We start from the raw sequence: 24326 nt of genomic DNA, 5'->3' as shown, positions 1-24326 counted from the left end.
GCCAATGCTCTATCCACTGAGACAAACCAGTTAGGGCTAAAGTTTATTTTAAAGAATTTCCAACATATTTTAAACCTGGTTAGAAGGAAATGGCATGGTATATTCAATATGTTGAAAGGAAAAAACCTACAACCAAGAATTCTCTACTGGCTAAATTATCATTCAGAATTGGAGAGATCAAGATTTTCCCAGACAAAAAAAGCTGTTGGAGTTCATCACCACCAAACCGGCATTACAAGAAATTTTAAAGGGAATTCTTTAAGTGGAAAAGATAAAAACCAAAATTAGAAATTAAAATAATAAATGTATGAAAAATAAAATCTCACTAGTATAGTGAGGCTAACCACTTATAAATCTAGTATGAAAATAATTAAAATTCAATAAGTACATACCTATTAATGAGCTAAGTGCTCCCATTCAAAAGACATAGGGCAATTGAATGGGTAAAAAAACAAGACCTTTACATGTGCTGCCAAAATGAGATTCACTTCAGATTGAAAGATACACAATGACTGAAAGTAAAGGGATGGAAAAGATTTTTCATGAGAAAGCTGAGATAGCAATACTATATCAGACAAATTAGAATTTAAAAGGAAGGCTGTAACAAGAGACCAAGAAGGACCCAGAATTCCATTTCTGGGTGCTTATCTAAAGAATATAAAACACTAATTTAAAAAAGATATATGCACCCCTATGTTCACTGTAGCATTACTTACAATAGCCATGATATGGAAGCAACATAGGTGTTCATAAGTAGATGAATGGATAAAGAAGAAGTGGAGCTTGGCCAGTGTGGATCAGTAGTGGAGCGTCGACCTATGAACCAGGAGATCATGGTTCAATTCCCAGTCAGAGCACATGCCCAGGTTGTAGAATTGATCCTTAGCAGGGGGCGTGTAGGAGGCAGCTGATCAATGATTCTCTCTCATCATTGATGTTTCTATCTCTCTCCTCTCTAAAATCAATATATATATTGTGCTACCATATATATATACTGAGTGGCCAGATTACTATGACCATCCCATTGGTACTTCGTTGGGTCACCTTTTGCCTTCAATACTGCGGCAGTTCTTCTTGGCATTGACTCCACGAGATGTTGAAAGGTGATGAGAGGAATCTGACACCATGCCTGATGAATAGCACTGACCAGTTCTGTGAGATTTGATGGTTGTGGAACCAGCTGCCTGATGGCTCTTTTAACTTTGTCCCACAAATGTTCAATTGGATTGAGATCTGGTGATTGTGGGAGCCACCTAAGCAAGGTAAAGTCTCCCTCATGTTCTTGAAAACACTCCTGCACAATACGAGCACCGTGGCATGGTACATTGTCTTGTTGGAAGAAGCCATCTCCATTGGGATATGCCATCAACATGACAGGATGAACTTGATCAGCAATGATACTTAGGTATGTTGTGTTATTCAGACGTTGTTCCACATGAATTAAAGGGCCCAAATCATGCCAGGAAAACATGCCCCAAACCATAACACTGCCCCCACCAGCTTGAAAGGTTGTATTCATGCATGTGGGGTGCATGCTTTCATGCTGTTTCTGCCAAATTCTCACTGTGCCATCTGCATGATGCTACTGGAAACGTGATTCATCGGACCACATGACTTTTTTTTCCCAATGCTTGATTGTCCAATCCTTGTGTTCCTGTGCAAATTGGAGATGTTTTATCTTGGTAACTGCAGACAGCAAAGGTGTTTGAACAGGCCTTCGGCTTCTATATCCCATACAATGCAGTGTACGGCAAACAGTGCATTCAGAGATCATTTGAGAGGATCCCTGATTAAGATCTGCGGTAATCTGATGCACTGTTCCCCTTCTGTTGTCTTGTACCAGTGTTGACACTCCTCGTTCGGCCCTAACATTGACTAGTCACTGATGGCCACAATTCGTGCGTTCAGACCCAGATTTTTGGCTGACAGTCCAGTCTTTAAACACTTTAACAACAGCTGCCCTTGAACATTTAACGAATTCAGCTGTTTTGCTGATACTCGCTCCATGGCTCCAAGCACCAACAATCATCCCACGTTCAAAGTTTGTTAAATTGCGTTGTTTACCCATATCTTCAGAAAAACATCACTTCTACTGTCATGGTAAACAACCTGCTTCCCTATTTATAATGGTCTGGCCCTCTAGCAACTTCAGCGCAAAATTATAGCTAATTTGCCTACAAACATTAGGTAGTCATAATAATCTGGCCACTCAGAGTATATGTGTGTCTGTGTGTGTGTGTGTGTGTGTGTGTATGCACATGCGCACACACACACCTGTGTGATACACTGGAATATTAATCATGGAATAGAATAAAATCTTGCCGTTTGCAACAACATGGATAGACATAGAGGGTATTATGTTAAATTAAATAAGTCAGAGAAAGACAAATGCTGTATCATTTCATTTACATGTGAAATGTAATAAAACTAAACAAATGAACAAACAAAACAAACAGACTCATAGACAAAGAAAATTAATAGTTGCCAGAAGAGTGTGGGGTTGGGCAAAATGGTGAAGGGGACTAAGAGGTACAAACTTATGACATGAATAACACAGGATGTAAAGTACAGCAGAGAGAATATAGTTAATGTCACATTAGCTTTGGTAACAGATGGATACTGTATTTTTCATGGTGATCACTTTGTAAGGTATATAAGTGGCAAATCATTATGTTGTATGCCTGAAACTAATATAATACTATATGTCAACTATACTTTAATTAAAAAAGAGCTTTACATTCCAGAGAAAAAGAAAACCCTACTGATAACATTTTTATCATGGAAATTTATATACATATATATATATGCTTATATACATATGAATAATAAAATATAGTAAAATATAGTAATACATTTTGAATGGTGGAATTTCATGATTCATTATTTCATGGGATAAGACTTATTGAATCAATGTCAGTGTACATTATTATAAAATAGCATAACTGAAAAACGACACTCATAAACATAGTAGTATTCTAGAATAAGGCTAAATCACTTTTGACATTGATATCAAGACACATTAATAATAAAGAAATATGTCAATGATAGGAAAATAAATAATTCAGAAGACTCCAAAATAATTTTTAGACCAGTTCCCAACCAGAAAAATTACATTTAATTGCCATTTAACAAACAGTACTATTTAACACATAATCTTACAAATATCTGAATTTTAGGAAGTGAAGATTAAATCATTTTAGAAAATATATTCTGAAAAATAAAGATAAGACAAAATTAGGTAGCAATATCTCACACACATTCACTTTACTCCATTTTCACTGTCCTCATAAAATACTCCCATCCTTAAGCAACTACTGATCTGTTTTCTGTCACTGTATATTAGTTTGCAGTGTTTAGAATTTTGATAAATGGAATCATATGGTATGTACTTTTTTGTCTTGTTCCTTTCACTTATACTAATTATTTTGAGATTCATCTCTACAGTTTTTTCATTAACCTGTTTATGTATATTTAGATATTTACAGTTTGGGCTATTATGAATAAAACGTTTCTGTAAATATTTGCTTAAAAGTCTTTTTGTAGATCCAAGTTTTCATTTACCTGGAGTAAATATGTTGGAGTGGAATGGCTGTGTCATATGGTAGCTGCATGTTTAACATTTTAAGAGACTGTCAAGCTTTTTATCAAAATTGTACCTTTTTATATTCCAAGCAATCATTGCTTCAGTTGCCCCCCATATTATTCCTAGGCACTTCAGAAAAAAAAAAAAAGTTAGGTGTACAATAAATGTATCTCCTTGTCTATAACTCAATGGAAAATATATGTCAATGACCCATTGTGGTATGAAAAATTAATATATTTATTTTGTGTTAACTCAATAAAATGAGCTGATATTCAACATTTTAATCACATTCATATGTATAAAAAGCCAGGGGCCATCACAACTGAAACAACTGAACAAACAACCAAACAGGTTGCACCAGGCTGGCAGAGGGGTTAGTGAGGGACGACCAAACGACTGAGCAGCAGGCTGTGTGGGGTGACCAGGCCAGCGGGGGTGTTAGTGAGGGACAACCAAACAACTGAATAAGCAGGCTGTGTGGGGCCACCAGGACAACAGGGGGGGCAGTGAGGGGCAACCAGGCCAGCAGAGGGGGGCAGTGAGGGGCAATAAAGCCATCAGGGGGGGAGTTGGGGGCTACCAGGCTGACAGAGGGGGCAGTTATGGGCAACCAGGCTGGTGGGGGGGGCAGTTGTAAGCAACCAGGCCAGCATGGGGGGTCAGTTGGGGGGGGACGAGGCATGCAGGGGGGCAATTAGGGGCAATCAGGTCAGCAGGCAGAGGCAGTTAGGGGTGATCAGGCTGGCAGGTAGGTGAGCAGTTAGGAGCCAGCGGTCCCAGATTGTGAGAGGGATGTCCGACTGCCGGTTAACTCAATAAAATGAGCTGATATTCAACATTTTAAACCAGCAGTTGGACATCTCCTGAGGGGTCCCGGATTGGAGAGGGTGCAGGCTGGGCTGAGGGGACAACCCCCTCACCCCAGGCACGAATTTCATGCACAGGGCCTCTAGTATAAAATAAATCAATTCCAAATTTAATCTTAGAAAATGCAGTGAGCCTCCTATTCCCTCAGGAAGAATTTGAATTCTAAGGGGTCTTACATGCATCTGACCACCTGCTGCGTGCAAATTGGGATGAGCTGCACCTTTTATTCTGCTATCTGATGATAAATAACCTTCCTCCTAATGGTTTGTGTTTGACCTATATAACATAATCACTAGCATTCATTCCTGTAAGCGTATGCTGAAGTAGCCTAAATCTTGACATATTCTCTAAATGACAGGTCGTACATTCTGATTTTTATCTTGTCCTGACTCCATGCTTCTTGAGGTAGAGCAGTCCTCTCATGGGCTCTTTCATACTGAATTTGAGGGCCCATAGGTAGTTAGCAGTTTTCCCTTTTGCCAGAGCAGTGGGGCATCCCTTAGGATCATTCTCTTGAACTTTGAAAATCATTCCTCTACTATGTAGATGCTTTGCTGAATATGATATTACAATTTCCTTGAGCTACACTCCAAGATCCTTGATACAGACTCCTCTTCTGTACTAAGATCACCCAAAGATGGAAGTCGCTATCACCATCTCACTGGAGTGAATCTGGTAAAGTGGAGCATGTTATAAGGATACCCTGTTGCTCTTCTTATTCTATTCATTTTCCTCCTCTTAGCTGGTTGACTTTATCATTCTTAGGACAAGAAAACTATCCTTTACACATTTTGCCATTTCCTCAGATTCATTATTCATTGTATGAAGTTTCCACTAGGGCTTTTCTGGATTACTCCCTCTGCTATAATTTAAATATTTTTGTTTTTCTTCATTTCTATCGTTTCTTTCTTTGTGGCAATTAAATACTGTCTCTTAAACAAACAAACAAACAAACATTGACACAGTCATTGGAGTATTAGACACTAAACGAAAGACTTAAATTAAAAAATTCAGTTACTAGGGTAGGGGAAGCAAATTCATAGAGCTGAAAAATAAAGGCTTTAATTTTGTTTTGGAAGAGATGAAATTTCAGGGAAGAAATGTATAAAATATCAGTACTAGTGATCGGGGAACAAAACATCAGGCAAATAACAGAAAGCTTAAGAAAAATAGGCAGTAATCTTAGTATTTTGAGAAAATGTGAGGGCAATTAATTTGAATAAACCAAATACCATGAAGTAAGGAAGACCTGGATGACAAATATAATTTTTAAAAGTGAGGTCTTTAACAATAAGGTATTCTGTAAGTGCAGAAATAAATGGTTGTGTCAAATATCATATGTAATATAATTCCACATTTTAAATTTGAAATGATTCTTATTACTGTAAGTGATAAGATTATTTTCTTTTTTTGTTTGTTTGTTTGTTCGTTGCATGCTATGAGAAACTCAAAGGAAAACAAATCTCCAACTAGGAAAAGTGCTTTCCAGGTTTTACGATGTTACATCTAAAATATAGTTATCTAAAAGTTATTAATTCTTGATTTCCTTCTGTCAGTGGTATGATAGGAAAATGAATGGGACAATTGCAATAGGAGGAAAATGAAATTGTTTCTTGAATGGAAAATAGAATATCCATGATATTGAGTTATAGAATCTGTTGGCTTTCTCATAAGCATTCAGTTGTATACAGTATTCCCAGATAAAGACATACTGTAAAAGCCAAAGCAGGCAATACTTATGATGCCAAAATACTTTCTTTTTAAAAATATATAATGGAAAAGCTCTCTGATTTTGTTCCAAGTTCCCAGGACTGCAATCCCTGTAGAGAGGTCAAGAGAGGAGGGTACTGTTATCTGTGTATAAGAAAATCCTTTTTGGTTAATATATGTCACTATTTCAGATTTCAAGGTTTCCCTTATATCCAAGAAAAATGTGCTAATGCATACATACATTGAGCAGTTTTATTTCTACTAAACATGAATAAATTTACATGTTCAGAGATACAAAATGTATAAAATGTAAATCACCTTTGACCTATGTTTTAAAAATCTATGCTTTTAAATCTTTATATATCATGATTCTGCAAAACATTTCATTGGCAAAAGGTTTCAAAAACAAGTTTGCAAATCATTTAACTAGACCAGTCCCTTTATGTTCTTCCAACATTGTACCATAAAAACTTCAAATATTAAGAAAAAGAAAAATACATTTTCAGTGAATATTTATATACCCTTGACCTAGATTCTACAATTAAAATTATACAACACATGCATAGCACATATCTGTCCAACTATCCACCTTCTATTGATCCATCAAACCATTTTTTTTAATTTTCATGTTTTTTAAATTTCAAAGTAAGTTGTAAACATCAGAACACTTCTCCCTAAATACTTCAACATGCATGTCTTTAACTAGAGTTTTCTATGTTGTTACAATATTTTCCCCCTTCAGAAGTAGAATTTACATACACTAAAATGCACCAGTCTTCAGTGTACCATTCTTTATCATCTATACTAATGAAACCATAATATGCTAATTAGACCAAACAGCCTTCCGAATGTCATTCCAGATGCCCTTCCAGACAAAGCCGCAGTGGCAGAGGCCAAGGCACAGGTGGTTAGGGGTGATCAGGTTGGCAGGGCAGCAGTTAGGGGGTGATCAGGCCGGCAGGGGAGCAGTTAGGGGCAATCAGACAGGCAGGCGAGCAGTTAGGGAGGATTAGGCAGGCAGGCAGGCAGAGGTGGTTAAGGGTGATCAGGCAGGCAGGGAAGCAGTTAGGAGCATCAGGCCAGCAGGCAGATATGGTTAGTGGTGATCAGATAGGCAGGCAGGCAGGCAGGCAGGCATGGGAGCAGGTAGGAGCCAGTGGTTCCGGATTGCGAGAAGGGATAGGGCCTAAACCAGCAGTCGGACATCCCCCTGGGGCCCTGGATTTTGAGAGGGTGCAGGCCAGGCTGAGAGACACCCCCCCCCCCCGCCAGCCTGCAAGAATTTCATGCACCGGTACTCTAGTATTATTATAAAAAATTCAGACATACTGGTACAGAAAAACTGAAAGGACTTTGCAATTGAACATCTATATACTTCCCACTTAGATTCTACAATTAACCTTCTCCACATATTTATTACATATTTATTAGATTTATTCAATCAATAATTTTCTGTTTAAAAAATCATGCTGTCTATAAATAGGCACTGTATTACTTCTCTCCTTAAGGTTTTCTATTTTATTTTTTTTACTTGCCTTTTCCCATTGGTTAAGACTTCAATTCAGTGTTACATAATTGTGGTGAGACTGCATCCTTGCCATTTTTCTGAATATAAGGGAAATATCTTTTTTAATATATAAACATAGAGTATGCCCACATTATGTTTTTTGTTGATGTCATTTATCAAATTGAGAAAGTTCTCTTACTTGTAGTTTGCTGTGAATTTTCATCTCAAAGCAGTGATGAATTTTCTCAAATAATTGTTCTATTGCTTTGCAATGATTATAGTTTTATTTCCTGCATTCTTTTGGTATTATGAGTTCTCTTGGTTGATTTTTGAATGTTACACTTACCCTACATTACTTATGCTAAAACCTACCTCTCCGTGATTTATTTTTTTTCTATGTATCGCTGATTTATGTTTGCTAATATTTTGTTAAGGGATTTTTTGTCTATGTTCACAAGGGACACTGGCCTATAATTCCTATTTATTATGTCTGTCAAGTTGGTATTAATAGTATGCTGGTTTAACAAAATGAGTTGGAAAATTTTCTCTCATCTATTTTCTGAAATAACTTAAGAATGTAGTTATTTCTTCCTTTTCTGTTTGGTAGCATTTATAAATGTAACAGTTTGGACCTAAAGTTTACTTTGTAGGAAGGTATTTAATAACAAATTCAACTTCTTTATTAGGTATAAGGGCAATTGGACTTTTTTCTTTTCTTTTTTTTTTTTTTTTACCAAGTATCAGTTTGGTAACCTGTATGCAGTTTAAGGAATTTTTTCATTTCCTCTATGTTATCAAGTTTCATGAAATAAACTTGTTAATATCACCTTATCTTTTGAGCATCTTTAGTCATAATCCCTCTTTCATTCCTCATACTGGTAATTTGTACCTTTTCTCTTTTAACTTCATGAGTCTAGTTTAGGTTTATCATTTTATAAATATATTTGCAAAGAATCGAAGTTTGGGTTTGGTTTTTCTAAAGTTAATTATATTTTCTTTTTTGTTAATTTCTATAATTACCCTTACTATTGTGTTATTTCTACTTACTTTGAGTTAAATTTACTTTTATTTTCTTTACTACTTAGGTTAGCACCTTAGGGCATTGACTGTAGACATTTCTTCTTATCTATTTTAAGCATCTAAAGCTATAAATTATCTTTTAAGCACTGCTTAACTGTTTCCCACAGAGTTTCATATGTTGTTTTTAAATTCTTTGTTTTGATTTTTTTAAATTACCCTTTCAGTGGTTCTCAACCTTCCTAATGCCGCGACCCTTTAATACAGTTCCTCATGTTGTGGTGACCCCCAACCATAAAATTATTTTCGTTGCTACTTCATAACTGTAATTTTTCCACTGTTATGAATCATAATGTAAATATCTGATATGCAGGATGTATTTTCAGGGGTCGCAACCCACAGGTTGAGAACTGCTGCTTTAGATATTATATTTTTTAAAAACATATTTTTATTTACTTCAGAGAGGAAGGGGAAAGGAGAGAGATAGAAACACCAATGATGATAGAGAATTTTTGATTGGCTGCCTCCTACACACCCAATACTGGGGACTGAGCCTGCAACCTGGGCATGTGCCCTGACTGGAAATCGAACTGTGACCGTCTGGTTCATATGTCAACACTCAACCACTGAGCCACCACGGCCAGGCCTAGATATTATCTTTGAGTCATGAGTTATTTTAAAGTATTTTTTTGTTATTCATTTTTGGGTGAATTTTTCTAGAAAACTTATTATTGCTAATTTTCAGTTTATTTTTGTTATGATTATAGCATATACTCTATAATTTTAATAATTTAACCTTTTACAATTTATTGAGACTTATGTTTTGGCCTACACATGTTCCATATTGTCAAAAAGTTTTTGTGCACATGAAAGTAATTATAGTCTTGGTGGGTACATTGATCTCTAAATATCAATTATGTCAGGGTGGTTGATAGTCTTCCTCAAATCTTTCACTTCTTTTCTGATTCTTTGACTAGTTGTTATAGCAAGTGCTCTGAAGGGGGTATTAACATCTAAAACTATGATTATCACATTATCTGTTTCTCCTTTAATTTTATAAATATTTGCTGCATGTGTTTGAGGCTCTATAACTAGGTACACAAAAATGTTGAGTGATATATATTCCTCCTAAATCATTCTATTTATCATTATGTGTTTTTTGTCATTATCTCTGGTAATTTTTTTCATGATGTCTATTTTGTCTGACATTAATATAGTGACTCCAGCATTCTTATGCTTATCATTTGCAATATATATACATATATTTTTTCTTCTTTTTAACATATGTTTACTTTCAACTAGCTTGTCATTATATTTAGAGTACTTCTCCAACCAAACTGTCCATTGACACTAGAATAAATATTATAGCACAATGAAAAAATTATAAACAAACAGGTTAAGTGTGTGGATAAAACAAATCAATCATGTAATAAAAATCTAAAAAAATTAATAGTTTAAAAATAATCCAAAAATTTATAGACATGAGTGAACATGTTATTATTACTATATTATCATCATCATCATTTTGAAATCTATCATTGTTGGATTTCAAACAGTTATGAACATTCGAGGGAATGTGATTAAATTTTCTAATTGAACTGTATATCATTAACAAAGGCAGTTGGTCTGGTACAGACTATCATCCATCCTAGTCTACATTATTGGTTTGGTTTCATCAGTGCTGCCCATAGAACATTTTAAATTGATCAAAATGGTCTACAACTGCTGTCTAGTCTGGTAGCCATTAACCTGTTGACTATTAAGCTATTGACCACTTCAGATGTGACTAGCATGACCAAGGAAACAAACTTTGAATTTTAATAAATGTTAACAAATTTAAGTTTAGTCACATATAAATTCATTATTGTGGAAACTTGTAGAAGCCCTATTTTAATATTTAATATTTTAAAATATGTTTTTATTGATTTCAGAGAGAGGCAGGGAGAGAGAGAGAGAGAGAGAGTTAGAAAGATAAGAGAGAGTCCTTGATCAACTGCATCCTGCATGCACCCTACTGAGGATCGAGCCTGCAACCCAGGCATGTGCCCTGACTGGGAGTCGAACCATGACCTTCTTGTTCATGGGTCGATGCTCAACCACTTAGCCACTGTTCTGACTGGAAGCCCTTTTTACTAACTCAACATTGTTTTTTACCAAGAGGCTATGAAAAAGTTGATCGCTTATATAATTGAGGTATCTGAGGAGAGCAGGGCAGACCTTTCACACAGTTTCAGAAAGTCTTGAGAGATCAAGGAAAGGAGAGTGTCCTGGGTGCTTACGGTGGTTAGTGGGTGAAACAGTATGAAGGTTCTGATTGAAGGCAGGAACTTAGTGGTTAGAATATTTTTTTGTTTGTTTTCTTTTAGCATTTTTGTCTAGTTTTGGTATCTGGGAAATGTTGGCCTAAATAAATAAGTTAAGGAGTATTCCTTATTCATTTTTTTTGTTTGTTTGTTTGGGAGAGTTTGGGAGAAATTGGTGTTAGGTTTTTGTTTGTTTGTTTGTTTGTTTTTTAATATTTGGTAACTTTAGTAGGAAAGCACCAGCTCCAGGGCTTGCTTTGTTGGGAAATGTTTGTTGAGTAAATGAATATATACATTTTGCCTGAACTACATCAAGATAATTAAATCAAATTCACATATATGTAGAAGTAACATAAAACTTTAATTTTTTATTATTTTAATCATTTTTTTCAGAAAATATTTGGCATTGCAGAAAAAACTGGAGAGAGAACATGTTATAAAATATACATTCTATTCCATAAGCCATTCATAATATAATTCAGTGTTCCCCATACAATTTAATTGGTCATAAAACAATTATTTCTATTTTAAGAGAAGCTTCTGATAACTTAAAACTTTTTCACGGCATAAATGTTTGTATGGATTGTAAGATTTTCAAAGAAATCAAGCATCTGGTGAGACTTTTTATCTCCTGAGTGACAGTTAAAATGATAAGACTTTTAAGCAGCAGAATCCCAGCTCTTGTGGCAGTTAATATGTTGTCGATGTTGTTGTGTGTGACCCAACATTCAGGTAACTCTTCTTATTAGCGAAAGCTTTGCTCCACTTCTTTGATCCCTAGCTTCAAAAGGATGTTGAGGGTTAGTGAGAAAGAGCGAATATAATAAAGCATAAATACTTTCAGAACAAAAAAAAAGCATGTTTTTAGACAGCAGAATAGAATTGTGTGTTTCAATATGCCCCAAGGTCTTGTATTCATGATGTGAATATTTTAGGGATATATACTTATTACTAAAGACAGCATTCATCTATCTGCAATCTAACATGAACAATTGATTCAGCTACATAATTAGGAGCAAGAAAAAGGCTTATTTCTAGAAGAGCTGACCAGTTTTGGATAGAGGTCTCAATAAGAAAACAAATGCTGTTTTCAGTAAGTATCCATCTAAGCAGCAGAATTTTGCTTTTATATATAACCAAAGAAAAATCTGCTGATAAAAGCTGAAAATGATGATAGATGTCTTTATATTTTCATGTCAGTATCTTAAGTACATTTTCTAAATTTATGTATAATTTATTTCAAGAGGTAGAATTAAGTGTTACAAGATGTTTAAAACAAGAAACATAGAGTAATCAACTATATTAACAATGTTACTAAATTTTTATTTTTAACACATTAATTCTCTTTGATTCCTACTTGAAACTAATAACAATTAAAACAAGACCTTACATTTGCATAATAATGCTTCACAATTTACAGGACATTACATACACATTATCCTATTTTATCATCCAAACAATAATGTGAGGAAAGTATTATTTTCATTTTAGAGTAGCTGTAAATTTATGGTCAGTTAGTTTGTGAATAATCCATGGTTTCCCTCTCATTTAAATGACCAAGATAGTCTTAATAATAGTTATTTTTCTCATTGTGCTTCCAATATAGTTTATTGTTATTTTAATCAAATAGACAGTGTGGGAAAACTCTTGGTATAAAATAGGCAGAAATTTACAAATATGAGAATATATAACTAAAATGAAATTGTATTTTAAATAAATTTTGTTGGAACATTAGATTTATAACACAGGACTATTCCCTATTGACATAGATATAATATTTTGTTATCTAAGGAATTATACTAATAAATTCTGGAAATTTGGGCTGCTCTCTTTCCTCTTTTGGGATGAAACTCTTTCACATGAACTGAAAATAAGAACAGGGCAAAGCAAATCTTAGGAGTGACCATGTGTAATCTTTATCCAGAAATAGAGAATAGAAAATCAAAAAGCATTATTTATGCCTACCAGCACCAGAATATTGAGCAAATTCATACAAAAGACATAGGCATCTAAATTTTTTCCTTATGTTCCTTTAAATTTCATTTAAAATAGATAGGAGGTAAAATCATTAGGTAAACATATTCAGTATCACTCAACAAAAATAACTTTCTTATATTTGAAAATGTGTTTTTGTTATGTGTATGTGCCCCTCCCAAAAATAGTTTTGAATAAAATACTTATTTTGGTGACACTAGATACCCTCTCCTTAGAGTCTGTTCTGTGATATTTCATTGTGGTTTTAAAGGAGGGATAAATAGTTATGAAAGGAGACTTGACTTGGAGTGGTAAACACACGATACAATATGTACATGATGTATGTGGGATTCTGTACCTAAAACCTATATAATTTTATTAACTAATGTAACCCAAAAAATTTCAATTAAAAATAAAATAATAAATTACAGCAGGTAGAAGGAAGGAACAAAATAAGGTTAATGAAAAATAAATCTATAATAAAAGCATAATATGCAAATCGACTGAATGGCTGAACAGTGGAATGACCCTCCGGATGACCTTCCGGACGAAGTCGGGGCTGTGAGGGCAGAGGCAGCTGCTGGGGCTGCGAAGGCTTACTCTGGCATGAATTTCATGCACTGGGCCTCTAGTAAATAATAAAAAAAAAGAATGTGTTATGTTCCAACAAGCTGTACGTAATCTTGTAATATGTTCTTTCATGAAAGCTAAGTCATAGATACTAAAATAGTTCCTGAAAGTTCTGATTGCCCTTTTTAACTCAAATGTATAGTTTAACTGTTGTAATAGTTATTTTAAACCTAGTTTTTAGTGTTAGAAGCAGAGAATCATGTGGCACTGAAAGTAAAAGGAATAAAGACCCATTAAGAACATATAGTGGACTTGATATCATTTTAGAAGTAAAATCATCTGATTAAGAGTAAATTCACATTAAGGTATACACTGTTGATAATATCTCAAGAAAATAAAATGATGTATTTCCATTCCTACAGGAAGATTCCTTTTAACATATTTAAATTATTAATTAATTGAATTTTCCCCAAATAATTACAAGATGACCATTTTAATTTTTAAGGCAATGTAAGAGAAAAATATATTTGTGATTTTGAGTTACAACCAAAAAAGTATGCTTCTTCCTATGAGTGAAATTTCGAGGTAACTACCTTGACTCTTCCAAAGTTTTGTTTTCCCTTTCCTGGCTTTTGACAGCACACAGTATCTTAAGACCATTAAGCTTTTTCCATAGTTCTTAGCATAGGAGTAACTCCAATTTTGCCATTGGTAAGATAAGGTATAAAAAGTTCTAAGTGTAATCGCTTGTAAATTATTCAGCTTGTGTGCTAGGTCTAGATCTTAGCCAAATATCCAATTGTCACTCAACATTCAAAGATTCATCTAACTCCAGTGAGCAGGAGTTCTACTTCTATTAATAAAGAAAATATGACTAATCTGCTTTATATATATGGATCATATTAAATACATTTATCTTTTTTTCTTGAAATGTGTCCAGATGGCATGTAAATGTCCTTTATTCAATATAGAAAACATTTATTTCTGGGATGACTGAGTGATTTGGAATATTAACTACAAAACAAAGCAAAGAGCATGCCTTTCACAATAAATGCCCTCAGGAAACTCAATGATTCAAAAATAATTGGCTTTATTTGGTGTAAAAGAGGTCATGAATTTTATGGCTGAGTAATATTCTACTGGTGTGTATGTGTATGTATGTGTGTGCACACATATTTCCATTTTTATCCACTCATTTATGAATGGATGTTTAGATTGTTTCCATATCTTCATTATTTTTATTTCAATTACAGCTGACATTCAATATTATTTTACATTTGTTTCACATGTACAGCATACTGGTTAGACATTTATATAATTTAAAAAGTGATTCCCTCACCCCTGATTAAGTCTAGTAGACACCTGGCACTATACATAGTTATTATAATATTATTAACTATATTCCCTATGCTATACTTTACATCCCCATGACTATTCTGTAACTACCAATTACACTTCTAAATCCTTTTACTTTTTCACTCAGGCCCCCACTCCCGCTCCCATCTGTCAACCATCAGTTTACTCTGTATATTTATGAGTCTGTTTCTGTTTTGTTTGTTCATTTATTTTGTTCTTTAGATTCCACATATCAGTAAAATTATATGGTATTTGTCTTTCTCTGTCTGAATTATTTCACTTAACATAATATCTCTTGGTTCATCACATATCTTTATTATCCTGTATAATAAAAGCCTAATATGCAAATAGACCAGACTGCGGAATGACCAGTCGCTATGGCATTCACTGACCACTAGAGGGAAGATGCTCAATGCAGGAGATGCCCCCAGCCTGCAGGCCATCCAAGGTGGGTGCCAGCAGGCGCCCCCTAATCGCCCTGCCGGTTGCCCCACAGATCAGCCCTGATCGCCAGCCAGGCCTAGGGACCCTACCCATGCACAAATTTCATGCACGAATTTCATGCACTGAGCCTCTAGTTATAAATAATGTTATAATGATTCAGGGCTACATGTATATTTTTGAATTTCTGTTTTTATATTTTTTGGATAAATATCCAGAAGAGGAATTGCTGGATCATATGGTACTTCTATTCTTAATTTTGTAAGGAACCTTCATACTATTTTTCATAGTATACCAATTTACAATACCACCAACAGTGTACAAGGGTTTTCTTTTCTCAACATCTTTTTCAACATTAGTTATTCCTAGTCTCTTTGATAATAGCTGTAGTAACATGTGTGAGATGATATCTCATTGTGATTTTGACTTACATATTCTTTTTTTAATATATTTTATTGATTTTTTACAGAGAGGAAGGGAGAAGGATAGAGAGTTAGAAACATTGATGAGAGAGAAACAAGGATCAGCTGCCTCCTGCACACCTCCTACTGGGGATGTGCCCACAACCAAGGTACATGCCCTTGACCAGAATCGAACCTGGGACCTTTCAGTCCGCAGGCCGATGCTCTATCCACTGAGCCAAACCGGTTAGGGCAACTGACTTACATATTCTTAATAATTAGTGATGTTGTTCATTTTTTTATGTGCCTGTTGATGATCTGTATGTCTTCCTAGGAAAAATGTCTATTCAGATCCTCTGCCCATTTTTAATAGGTCTGTTGTTCTTTGGTTGCTGAGTTGTATGAGTTCTTTACATAATTTGTATATTAACCCCTTATCAGAATTATTTGCAGATATCTTCTTCCATTCATTTAGTTGCCTGTTTGTTTTGTTGGTTTTCTCTGCTGTGCAGAAGCTTTTTAGTTTGATGAAGTCCCATTCATTTATTTTTGCTTTTGTTTCCTTTGCCTTTGGAGTCAAATTCACAAAACACCACTGATACCAATTTCTAAAAGCCAAGTACCTGTTTTCTTCTGTGTATTTTATTGTTTCAGCTCATACATTTAAGTCTTTAATTCAATTTGAGTTAATTTTAGTGTATGTTGTAAGATAATGGTCTATTTTTTATTCTTTTCTATATGGCTATCATGTTTCCCCTACACCATTTATTGAAGAGATTTTCCTTTCCATATTATATACTTGACTCCTTTGTTATATGTTAGTTGCTGTAAATTTGTGGATTTATTCTGGCCTTCCAATTCTGTTTCATTGGTCTGGGCATATGTTGTTGTTGTTGTTTTTGTCCTGCCAATATTATACTGTTTTTGTTGCTATAGCCTTGTAATGGAATTTGTACTAGGAAAGTAGAATTATATACCACAATCAAGTGGGATTCATCCTAGGATGCAAGAGTGTTTAGCATCCAAAAATCGTTCAATATAATACACCACATTAACAAAATGAAAGATAAAAAGCATATGGTAATCTCAATAGATGCAGAAAAAACATTTGACAAGATACAACATCCATTTATGATAAAATATTTCAATATAATTGACACAGAAGGAAAATATCTCAACATAATAAAGGCTATATATGACAAACCCTCAGCTAAAAACATAAGCAATGGTGAAAAACTGAAAGCTTTTCCTCTAAGGTTAGGAACAAGAAAAGAAGAAAAGAATGCCTACTCTTACCACTTTTATTCAACATAGTGCTGGAAGTTCTAGCCAGAGCAATTAGGCCAGAAAAAAAAAGGCATCCAAATTGGAAAGGAAAAAAATTAAACTGTCACTATGTGAATGACATATATATAGAAAACCCTAAAGTTACCAAAAAACCACACAATTTGAAACAATAAATGAATACAGTAAATTCACAGGATATAAAGCAATATACAAAATTCTGTCGCATTTATTATACTAACAATGAAATATTAAAAAGATAAATAAATAAAATACTTGGAAATAAACTTAACAAACAAGGTGAATAATCTGTACACTGAAAACTATAAGACATTTTTGAAACAGATTGAAGATGACACAAAGAAATGTAAAGGTATTTCATGACCATGAATTAGAATAATTAGCGTGGCTCAGTGATTGAGCATTGACCTATGAACCAGAAGGTCATGATTTGAGTCAGGGCACATGCAGGCTCCATTCCCAGTGTGGGGTGTACAGGAGGCAGCTGATCAATGATTCTCTCTCACCATTGATGTTTCTCTCTCTCTCTCTCTCTATCTCCCTCTCCCTTCCACTCTGAAATCAATAAAAATATATATATTTTTAAAAAGAATTAACATTATTAAAATGTACACATTACCTTAGGCAATCTATAAATTCAATTCAATCCCTATCAAAATCCCAGTGCCATTTTTCACAGAAACAGAACAAAACAAATCCTAAAATTCTTATGAAACCACAAAAGACTCTGACTAGCCATAGCAATTCTAAAATACAAATTTATTATTTTTTTACATTTTGTAATTGTATAGTATTTGCTACATGTTTTTTGTTGGGAAAATTTATCCAGGTGTCCTGGACCCAGCCTCCAAAGGAAGACAGGGCAAAGAGACTGAAGAAAGAGGCTGACAACTCTAGAGTTAAACAGCTTAATAAGGGAACTTACAGACAGAAGCAGAATCTTAGGCTGAAGCAAGACAGTGGGTCTCTGGATGCAAGAGCCTCCAGGAACATAAGTGGCTTGTAGCCAAGTGACATGTGCTTATTAAGATACAAATGATTCCTCAGAATGAAAATATGACCTCGCTGCATAAGATGAACAGTGTTTAGTATCCATGGTCATATAGTCAGAACTACGGTAGATAGTTCCCAGACAATGGTAGGATAAACAAACAACACAGATATATTTCTGATGTCATGCTTCCAGAGTATAAGCCTAAGAAAAACTTTTCAAGATCGAGGAAAGACAGTTTATTTGGACTCTGACAGTTGATATAGTTCAAAAATGTAAGTGTTTATTCGTTTAAGTAAACTTCATTCAAAATTTGGATATGCTATTTTTCTTTTTAGGAAGCTAAACTCTTTTGGAAATCATGGTAAAACAGTGATATGGGATAGTAGGCTATGAAAAATCATCAGTAAAATAATACTAAAAATTAAGAAAACGCAAATGTCCATTCAGACACCCCATCAGCTCCACACCTGAAAAGATGGCAGGTCGAGGTTGTGCAGATCAGGAATTTCAAGTTCTCATGGAGTTACTACATCCTCCTCATTTTTCTTAAGGGATTTTTAGTTTTTCTGACAATGTCTCATCAAGTAATGATGTTAGTGTTTTGGTGATTCAGAGAATTTTATCCCATGGGAATTTGAACACAAAAATAACCCTGAAAAGAGTTCCACTAAAGTATTTTTTATTCCAAAGGGCCAATATGATAGTCTTTCTATCATCATCATCAGAGAATAATTTCATACCTCTGAAAACACTGCACTGTCTGGCTGGAGTGCCAACCATGCCCACATGTCATTGATTTCATAAAGAGTTTTATTTTTTTTATTTTTGGCCCACCTGAACACTGTGTTACTTCTATTAGTCCTTGTAGAGCATTCACTGCATTGCATCAAAATAGCAACAACCTGAGTCTGTCTTCCACTACATAGTCAGGAATACAAGAATCATCATTTTTTTTAAACTTCTATATTTTCAATATTATCCAATTTTTGTAAAATAAATAATTTTTGGCCCAATACATTTATAATTAATAAAAAAATAAAAACATTCTAAAATATATGAATTTCTTGTTGTTTAATATCTAAAGAGATATGATTCTTACTTAAGGAAATTAAAAATTGGAACAAGCAAGAGAGACAAAGATCTAGTATTCTTAGTTTAAAATAAGCTCTTAAATGTCAATAGAAAGACAATAGTAATAAATAGAAAAAAATGAGCAAAGAACATAATTATGTAATTCTCTTAAATATGTTTAAAAATGGCAAATATTTATAATGTGTTAATTATGCCTTAAAAACTATTATATGTGATTTATATATATGTTGACCTATTCAATCTTCACAACAGCAAGAGGTAAATGATAGCATTACCATTCCATTTTACACAGGAGAAAATTGAAGCACAGAAAAGTTACTAGCACATGATCACACTGCTCTTTTACGGTGGAGGTCGTCGCTCCAAAGCCTGAACGTTTAGCCATAATTTCACATTGCTCCAAGAACAATAAATACAGGAAAAGATGGTTCACTTCATTCATAATGCAAAATACAAAACTAAACAAAAATGGATGCCACATTTCAACTCAGATTAACAGATTAATAAATAGGTAGTCTATACACTGTGACTAGGAGTGTCAATAGAAGGACAGTTTGGCAATATGGATCCAATGCACTCTCATGTGTGCATAGAGACATACCCAAGGGAGGGCAAGGCAGAACTTTTTATAAAAGGAAAAAAACAAACAAACAAACAAACAAAACACAAAAAGAAAACAAAACACACACTTAGAATTTACCTAAGTCCCAAAGGAAAGGGTTTTGGTCACATACGGCCCCGTGTGGCCAAACAATGGGATGCATGTGCAGTTGTTAAAAAAATACCAAAGTAGCTATGTCTTTACTGACATGAAGAATTGTCCTTGATATAATTTCAACTGAAAATAAAAAAACAAAATGGCTAAAAAGCATATTTTTTTTTTAGTTTAAGTTTGTGGTAACTGTTAACATTAAATGTGCTTTGAAAATCTCTGGAAGGATATATTTTCAAATATTAAGAGTGGTTATCCTATATAATAAAAGGGTAATATGCAAATTAACCCTAACAGCAGAATGACCAGAACGACTGCTGGACCAGTCACTATGAGGTGCACTGACCAACTCTTGGTCCTTTTCCCTGGCCAACAGGCTCCAATCGCCTGATGGCCACCCACAGCAGGGGTGGGGCAGGCAGGCGGGCGGGAACAGCCAACCTCTCGGTCCCTTCCCCCAGCTGTCAGGCACTGATCACCTGATGGCGAACGGGGAAATGGGAGTGGCTGGTGGTGGGGGGTGGGGCCAGCTACAGCAGCTGGGGAAGATGGACCTGATCACAGGCCAGGACTAGGGACCATACCTGTGCACAAATTTCATGAACCGGGCCTCTAATCTATATATAAAAAGCCAGTGACCAAAACGGGTCTCTATGATGCCCAGTGCTGCCAGCGAACCGGCACGATCCAGGGGTGGGGCCATTGGCCAACCTCCCATGGCCCCTCCTCCCAGCCACCCTGCCCCTGATGGACCTTTCCCACACTGATCGAGGGTGGGGCAGCCGGCCAACCCCCCACCCCCCTTCCCCCCTGGCCAGCCCCACCCCTGATGGGCCCCCACCACCCTGATTGGCCTGCAGCCCCTTCCCCTGCTGGCCCCACCCCTGATTGCTCCCCCATGCCAATAGGGGGCAGGGCCGGCCGGCCAACCTCCTGTAGCCCCACCCCCTGGCCGTCCCCATCCCTGATGGGCCCCCACCACTTCGAATGGCCCACCCCCCCCAGCCAGCTCCACCCCTTATCTGCCCCCCACTCTGATCAGGGGCAGGGCCGGCCGGCCAACCACCCATGGCTCCTCCCCTAGGCTGCTGGCCTCCGATTAGCCCCACCCCATTTGAGGGTGGGGCCAGCAGGCCCACCACCCACAACCCCTCCCCATGGCCAGCCCCACCCCCGATCAGCCCCCACCACCCTAACCGGCCCGCAGCCCTTCCCCCCAGCCAGCTCTGCTCCTCCCTCCAGCTGTCCCAGCTCTGATCTGCTGATTGGGGCCGGGCCGGCCGGATGCCACCCATGCATGAATTCATGCACTGGGCCTCTAGTGTCTACTGATATATAATTGGTTGGCTTGCTAAGGAGAGATAGATTTGGGGCAGTTTCACTTTCTATTTGACCCTTTCTATTTTATTTCTAAATGACCCTTTCTATTCTGAACTTATTTTAATGATTGGGTATCACTTTAACATTAAAAATGATTAGATAATGATACAGTATAAAGCTCTTACCTTCTATGAACACTAAAGTAACACATATAATCATCAGCACACACTACCCAAAATACACACAACAGACATCCCGTGTGCAAGTGGAATCCACATCCAAGCTGCCAAGCCCCAGCAGAGCGCTCACATTCAGAAAGTCCAGTCTGGTATCTGGTGTCTACTTTGAACCCATTTAGATTTGTGACAGAATCTCTCCTGGCAAACAAGCTCTGATGCTATCAGTATGACAAACAACTCCTCAGGGCTTTTCTTCTCGTTATTTGGTGTGGCAATTTCCAAAACCACAGCATAGTATACGTTTCTGAAATTGCTGTTAGCTTCCAGAGGGTGGGAACTTAGGTGTCAATTTCTTTCCTTGTCTCCCGGTTCTGTGCATTAATGCAGTCTCCAGCTCCCCCGGAGGGCCATTACAGACCAGCCGTCTCTTTCTTAGGCACTTAAATTGATTGACCACATGTCATCAGGCTCTCAAACCATACCATGTTTCACCATTAATATCAATAGAATTTAGTGCCCACGAGGAGGTCACAAATGATAGAATGTTTACTATCCCAGAAAAATGGCCAACCCCCACCCTATCATGATTTTAGCAAGCCAAACCTCATGATTTGATTTCTATACTAAAACAGGCCGTTTCCTCCAACAAAGGAAAGTCAGAAGGCTATTAAAGGCTTGCACACCTAAAGTAGGCAAAAGAATGTTGTGTTTTTCTTCGCTGTCATTTTCGGGAAGATTTAGACTCTTAAGAAGTTTCCATAGCAATGAAAACAGCAAATACTAAAAGGATACCAATGCAACACAACTGAGATGAGGAGCGGGCATTGAAAATACAGTTCATGGTTTCAATATGTGTGCTCTCATTTGTTTATCGAAGAGCTTAAAGTTGAATGCATCATTACATGGTCAAGAAATAGTGTCTACATATATATTTACCTCCCCAAACAGAACATTTTAGAGCAAAGGGAGAACCTGTAAGTAATTATTACAGAACGACAGGCATGAACTGGGATTCTCCGAGGCCTAACAGAATATGCAGTCACCCTGTCCAAAGAACAGCAATTGCCTGATAGACGGATCTTGGCTTTAGTGTTAAGTAAACCTGTGTTTGAATTCCAGTTCCCCAGTTCCAAGGTAAAATGTTTATTTGCGCCCATAGCCCTCTTTTATCAAATTGACTTAGTATAGACACCTATCACACATAAAGCACATAGTTCAGGCAGACATTGAAATACTAGGTCTTGTTCCTTTAATAGCCCTGAGCAAAGAAAAGAGCTCTTGCTGTTTGCTGACCTCTCTGCACTTAAACTTCTTAACTTCAGCAAGTTAGACTATCACCAGACTTTTCAACTGCATTACCTTTTGCCAAAAGAAAATGGAATAAAATATTTAAATCACTAAAAGAAATGAAATGTGAGCCAAGAATTTTAACTTAATGGAAACTGCTTTTGAAGTACAAAGCTATAGGTAAAATGCTATCCTATCTAATAAAAGCCTAATATGCAAATTGACCGAACTGTGGAACCATCGGTGGAACCACTGGTCGCTATAATGCCCACTGACTAACAGGCGGCAGACACTCAACACTGGAGCTGTCCCCTGGTGGTCAGTGCGCTCCCACAGTGGAGAACACTGCTCAGCCAGAAGCCGGGCTCACAGCTGGCAAGCGCAGCGGCGGTGGTGGGAGCCTCTCTCACCTCTGCAGCAGCATTAAGGAGCAGTGAGCCGAGAGGTAAGGAGCAGCAAGCAGGCAGGTGGTAAGGAGTGAGTGGTTCTGGACAGTGAGAGGGCACAGGCCAGGCTGAGGGGCCTTCCCCCCTCCCAGTGCACGAATTTTGTGCACCAGGCCTCTAGTCAATATACAAGAACTCAGAGAATATTTTTCCATGAGAACCTCCTGAAAAACCTACTACAGGGAAAGCTTTGGGCAGCCAAGTAACTAGATAGACATTGGCACATACTTGTGGTGAACATTAAAGATGCATGTGGGCCAAAAGTAGATTGACAGTGGTTTGTATGGAAAATAATAAAATAATAAATAAATAATAATAATACAAGTATAAACTCACGTACTTGTAACTGTAAACCTACTTTTGCCCCACCCTGTATAATTATTTGTAGAACTACATTTAAAAGAGATTATAAAGGAGAAAGCATACTGTGTAGTGGGTAATATACACCCAGGAGGGATTGTGTGGGTAGTGGCACTATCAATACAGCTATTCTGAGACTACTGCGATTGCCAACTTAGATAAATAAGTAGTTATAGTAGATTCTAAATTGGCATCACCTATGCCCTTGAGACTGATGAAAAAAGATATATTATACAGAAGAAGTTAAGTAAAAAATGATCTAAGAAAAATTTGAATTGGAAGAATCATGATGAGGTTATGTGTTTTTTTTAAATCCTTTATTACATTTATCATATATCTACATCTATTTTCTAGTTTTATCCACAAAAGAGACCTAGCAGCAATTACCAATTAGGTAGCATGGAGCATTCTGAGTGCTAAGAGTGTGGTATTGAAATATTATTACACAATAAACAAAACCAAGCCTTTTGGGAAAAAACATTTCCTTCTAAAGCTAGGTCAAGAAATTCATATGGTGATCCTAGAACATGTTATATCAATTGCGAGGAAATTATCTAACTCAGGTCAAGTCAAAAGAATTTAGGAGGCAATCTGAACAAGCTCCTTCTCAAAGATGGGAAAACTGGAGCTTCCTTTTTAGAGGAAATGCAATCAATTGAAACATAACAAATATGGTTGAATCTATGAACACATAAATTAATTTAACTGGAGGGGGATAGGGAAATAAAGGATTATCTTGAAACTGGTAAATAAAGAGGGAAAACCACACATTTATTTTTCCCATTTTCTGTGAACTTTATTACTGGACTAGAGGCCCGGTGCACAAAAATTTGTGCACTCGGCAGGGGGAGGTCCTTCAGCCTGGCCTATGAGCTCTTGCAGTCTGAGACCTCTCAGAGGAT

This window comes from Myotis yumanensis, unplaced genomic scaffold (assembly GCF_028538775.1).
Source record: "Myotis yumanensis isolate MYYU_CA2020_CCGP unplaced genomic scaffold, mMyoYum1.0.hap1 SCAF_3, whole genome shotgun sequence".
NCBI classification, from domain to species: Eukaryota; Metazoa; Chordata; class Mammalia; order Chiroptera; family Vespertilionidae; genus Myotis; species Myotis yumanensis.
The sequence above is the reverse complement of the archived record's forward strand: the minus strand, read 5'-3'. Positions refer to the sequence as shown.